At 45.8% G+C, this 5,766-nt stretch overlaps 1 protein-coding gene across 1 annotated transcript in view; it reads left to right on the forward strand.

The window, feature by feature from the left end:
- Positions 1–5,766, forward strand: part of MCTP1 (multiple C2 domains, transmembrane 1) — a 342,368-nt gene that overhangs the window by 40,210 nt on the left and 296,392 nt on the right. The gene's annotated exons all lie outside the window — the stretch shown is intronic.

Consider the following 5,766-nt stretch of genomic DNA (forward strand, 5'->3'; position numbering starts at 1 on the left):
CTGTCGAGCAGCGGCGGCGGCTCCCGGCGGGACGGGACGGGATGGCGGGACCCGGGGGGCTGAGGCGAGGCGGGAGGGCGATCGCCGGAGAGGGGAGACGGGGTGAGGGGAGAGCGTTGAGGGAGGGTGAGGGGACAGGCGGTGAAATGAGGGGACAGGCGGTGAGGGAAGGTGAGGGGACAGGCGGTGAAATGAGGGAACTTCTTCACGGTGAGGGTGACAGAACCCTGGAACAGGCTGCCCAGGGAGGTTGTGGAGTCCCCTTCCTTGGAGATTTTCAAGACCCGCCTGGATGCTCCTGAGTAACATGCTCTAGCTCTAGGCAATCCTGCTTCAGCAGGGCAGACCATAGATGATCTCTATGGTCCCTTCCAACTCTAAAATTCAGTGAAATTCAGTGAAATTCAGTGAAATTCAGTGAAATTCAGTGACAGGCGGCGGGGTGAGGGTGAGGGGGAAGAGGTCGAGCTGAGGTGAGGTGAGAGGCGGGAAGGCGTCCGGGCCGGTCGCTGCCCTCAGCCCGCTGGTGCCTCCCGCCCTTCGCCTCACGGGGTTGAACGGCCCCGGGGCCGCCATCTCCTGGGGCACCTTCTCCCGCTGCGGGGGCTCCCCTCAGGCGGTGGCCGCCGTGACAGGAGGCGGTGTGGCGGGCTGTGTTTGTGCTTTGAGGGGTGCTCGTAGCCGTAGCCATCTCCCTCAGCCCTTCCCTTGTATAAATCATAGGGAGAAAAAGCGTCCCAAAGGCTGAATTTGGGGTTTTGTAGCCATATGGCCCCTCAGGCCTTCACCCCAGAGCCCCCCATCTCTCCCCGAGAGCCCCTGGCTGCTGGTGTCTTGACGCTCCCAGTGTGGCTTTTGCTCAGGTAATCGCTCAGCTAACCTCCACTTTGCCCTTGCCTGGTAATCCAGATTTCAATTACTACTTTAGTTTCTGCAGGACGCCCGAACGACTGGCACCAGTACGAGTTTAATAGACGGCGGGTCGGTAATTGTGAGAAGGTACCAGGCTCCATCACCGGCGGCTGTTGGTGCCGGCTGATGAATGGTGGTTCTTCCCTCGCTGCTGGGGGAAGGGGGTGTGAAAAGCCGTAGCTCTTCCCACCGTCAGTTTTGAAATTAAGTGGTGAAGCTAGTGTTAATAGGGGCTGCCGAATCTTGGAATAAATCTCCTGCGAGGAAAGTGCAAAACATGTGAGTCATTCTGGAGTTTGTGTAATTCTAAGCAGTCATCTGCTTTTTTTTCAGCAATAGTTGGCTAATATGTATTATTACATATTGTCTTCTGTCATAATTAGGGAGAAATGAATAATTGAAGGAATAGGCATGCTGCTGTCTGTTTTGGTGTCAAAAAGAAACTGTGAGTATATTTGGCTTCTGTCAGAAGCTGTGGTTGGGGTCTAGCGAGGACTTGGGAGCATCCCTTGAGGTCATCAGGTGCTGACATGAAACTGCGGTGGCTATCCCTCACATAAATCATGTTTGTAAGTGGTTTAGGTCATTGCTTCTTGACCTGGGATTATTTTGACAGGCATTTGTGAAGTGGGCATTTCCCTTCAGTAGTCGGTCCCTTTCTACCCCCACTCCTGGGTCACAAAAATGTATGGCACATTTTAAGTAATTTTCTTCAGGACTATGGGATATTCTTCTGTTTTATAGACTCTTACGTCTAGCAGTTAATAAATACGAAAATGTGGGGGTTTTTTCCAGTGCTGTTCTGCTTTTGTGTTCGGCAAAGAAACAGCGCATTTATTTACCAAACATGTCAATTGTTATTTAGTTGTGACGGCATTACTCTTGTTTTGAAGAAGGTACAGTCATAACATTTGGAAAGAATACTGCGTATCAAAACAAAGTGGTACCCAAGCTTTCTAACACTTGTCTTTAATTAGCAGGATTATCGCCAATTCCTCCAAGCAGTTTCTAGCATTAACTTGGGCTCTGCCTGCATACCAAAATTGCTATTTTTGGTATTCAGTAAAGCTTGTTATGTCCCTTGCTTGTTGGTGGAGCTTGCAGAGCTGCTGATCATAATGTTTTTTTTCAGAGGGATGATTTGAAACAGCTGTTCTGCTGCTCCATAATCGGCACATCCTCCGCTCCTCTCATCTCTAGAGGCATAATCTCGCTTAGATTATCAAATCTGATTTAATTCACCAGCTTCATTGAGCTATGGGATAGTCGGGGAAATGAGACACGGATTATAAGGCACTGTTGGACTGTCTTTACTTGTGTCTGGCATTGGTTAGTGATCTATTACAGAGCAAGTGCCTTCTACTCTGACCGGCTGGAGTTGCCGATTCAATGTATTTTGGGAGTTGAGTCTTGCACACTTACACACTGCACCCTCAGGTCGGTAAGGTCCCTGCCTAACTTCAGCCAAGGTATTTACACACCTCTGAGCACTGGATTTAGAAGTCTGGTAACACAAGTTTGGAATAACTTACATTTTTCAAATCCATCTTTTACTTACGGTAGCACAGACTTTAAGAGGCATCCGCATTTTCATTGCCTTACATTACATTTCAGCCTTACAGGTCCAAAGATCCAAAAAATTCTAGCAACACCACAAAAATGAGATTAAATTCTCTAAAAGTAAAACAATATTAGAATTACAACTTGCTTTAAAACTTTGAATTTGATTGATTGCTTTAAAATTTGATCAAAATAAAAGGACAATGCTACTGCCTCTTTCAGATCAAGACGTTGAATTTTTTAGCAAATAGGTACACAAAAAGACCTACTGGGTATTTTAAGGAAGATGATGGGGAAAAATAAAATCCCAACAGAAGTCACATTTCGTGTGCTTTTAAGCTGAAATAATACAGTTGTCCTCAGTGAAAAGGAGCAGAAGTTAATGCAGTGGCTGGGAAGAATTGCAAGTTGAACTACTCTGTGTGGATTTAATCTTGGAATGTACTTTTTGGCGTAGTCAAACCATTTAAAAAATAAATTGAACTAATTAAAATGGGGTATAGTGATACTGCATTGGACATGGACAACCTGGCAGAGCCCTAGTTTTTTCAGCATTGAATAAAGCCTGTGTTGCAGTGACTTGGGTTAGTATCTTGGTTTGAGTAGAGGTGCATGTTAGTATCTTGGTTTGAGTAGAGGTGCATGCTTAAGAGTGGACTCTTATGCAAAGGATAACCCTTACGTTTGAGCACTACTTGCTGATCTAGTTCTCCCCTGAAGGCTGAATACTTCTCAAAGCTGTCACTGAATGGTTTTGGGATGAGAAGGGCATTTGTTGGCAGTAAACTTAGGTTCCTTTTAAGGGCTAGCCAAAGTGTGAACATGGTTTATCAGGACAATGAAATAAACACACGTGGAATAAAACATCCTCCTCCTTCCAGCTTCCAAAGGCTGTGTGTCAGGTTTGCTCGGCCAAACCTTTGCTAACCTTACATATGGCAGCAGTCATCTCCCTGTTGCTGAGGGCTGCAGGGTGGGTGCTGCACCCTTAAAGAAGCGAGCCAAGGGTGGTGGAAGCCTCTCGGAGTGTTTCATGGGCTGGAGATGACATTCCAGGTGTCTGCTGCTCCACGGGACTTGCAGTGGCTGAGTGTGCTGCTGAGCCCCAAGGCAGTTCAGCAAGGGTTTTTCCACTTGTGCCTTATAATTTGTCTTCTTGCCAGCAGGAGCTTGGATTTACCCAGCAGTGCCCCTGCCAGCACGGCCTTTCTCCTGAACGCGAAGATGTAGCTTCACGTGGAAAGCTTTGCACCACCTGCAGTTTGTCCTAATCATGTAGTGAAAAACAGGAGGGCGGAAATGCCACTTTTTCTTAAGATTTGCAGTAATAAGGAACCTACAAGTGTTTTATCATCTCAGTTGGGGAACGTGGATGTGGGCATTCCTCATCTTGAACCAACAGTGGAGGTGAAGATCCTTAGGGAGAGGGCTTTTGGCCAAAGGGCTGTCCAGGCTGCATTCTGGGTGCTGCAGAGAGAACTCCTGCGGGCATGTTTCTCCGGAGGGTTTTATTGCAAGATAATGATTTGGTAGCAACAAACTTTGTGACTTTGTGAAGTATGTCGAGATTGATCCGTTACGCTGAAAGAGCGGACAGGTTCTTAGCCCTCCCCGTCTGTCTCCCGTTTTGTGGTTAAATGGGTAAATTGGAGACGTGCGAGGGCTCTGGGGTTATTGCAGGGGGAGGAGGGGGGGAGGTTGAGCCGCCACTCAACCGCTAGATGCATAGCCAAAGGAAATGAAGCTTCATTAGCTTTGCTGCACACAGAACTATTTGCTTAATTAATAAGCATCCTTCAGACCTACATTTGTGGGTCTTCAGGATCAGAGATAACAGTGGTCTGGGTTGTGTAACCCAGCATGATGCAAGAGAGAGATGAGATGATGAGAAAAATGGGTGATATGTACCCTGATAGAGGGTGTCTCTCATTCTGTCAATAATTCTGTGTAAGTATTGCTCAGTAAAGTTGGCGTGAGATGAGCTGTGTGGTGCTCGAGAGGGATCTGCAGGAAAGGGGTGGTTTGGTGAGCTGGGTCGTATGAAGAAAGGTTGAACTTTCAGGGCAAGGAGCATGGTGTTGGACCAAGACACTGGGAAGGAGAAAGGGAAGAGTAGTGAGGAAAGGGGAGCAAAGGCAGAGCTGTGAGCAAGCCTGAAGAGAGGAGAATTTTGAATTTGGTGTGGAAGGGGATGAAAACCTGGCATGCTGTGCACGTTTTTTTGCCTATACCAGAATAAATCTATATCTGGCTTAGAGCCATGGGAGTCAGTGAAGTTACACAAGGGAAAAATTTGGCTTGTTTGGTCTAATTGGTGTATGTTACAGGTCACGTTTCAGTAATTGATCCAGCCAATGAAGGCAAAAGAACAAAATAAAAACAAAAGAAAAGGCAGAAAATGTCAGTGAAAAGCTACATAGATTATGTCACTCAAGAGAATCTTAATTGCTCCTTCAGATTTCTAAGAACCTGCACTGGGAAAGGTGAAGGTGGTGAGGAAAATTTAACACTTCTGACTGTCAAGGATTACCTTTCCCTGAGATAATGCCAATACAAAACAAGAAGAGTTGGAGAGAGCTAATTTTCACCGGTATTTGGAACATGATTTGAGGGCAGCAGTGTTCTGAGAATAACAGGGCAAAATTACAGGGCATCAGGAGAAAGCTTGCTTTTGGGGATCTGGCCCCTGGCACATAGAGAATAAGATGACTAAATGTTTAGGCTGGATCAGAAGAGCCTGGAGCTTGTTAACAGAAGTCACATAGAAGTAGAAATAGCAAGCAGGAGTGAAAAGCCGTTAGCTAACATTCATTTGTTTTTAAGAAAGCTCTTGTAGTCTCTCAAGCCTGTTTGTTTCTCCAAGAGTTCAATTAGACATCTAATTTTATCAAGAGATGTTCTGCGTTGCCCTGTTTTGTCATAGTATTAATTTCTGATTAAAGGTTTAGCTTTCAGCAGTTTGAGATGCATTAGTCTGTTTCTTATGCTCTGTCAGCCTCTGACCGATCTGTCAACTTAAAGTATTTTAATACAGTGTTGGTGTATTACTGACATGAAAATCAAGAGTTGGCATAACAGAACTGTATTTAATTACATCCTGAATAACCTCTGCTTAATTAACTAAAGAATCTCTCCAGAGTTTTCAAAGTCAGCTGCATCATTTTTCAGAATTGGCCAGTTTGCATTTATCCTCGGGTGAAATACTTAGATATTTTAAAGTGAACTGGTAGCAGCTATTGATTTACTGTTTATCCATGACCTCATTTATGTTCTCTTCTTCCCCCCCCCCCCCCC

Source organism: Calidris pugnax, unplaced genomic scaffold (assembly GCF_001431845.1).
Source record: "Calidris pugnax isolate Ruff unplaced genomic scaffold, ASM143184v1 scaffold40, whole genome shotgun sequence".
NCBI lineage: Eukaryota > Metazoa > Chordata > Aves > Charadriiformes > Scolopacidae > Calidris > Calidris pugnax.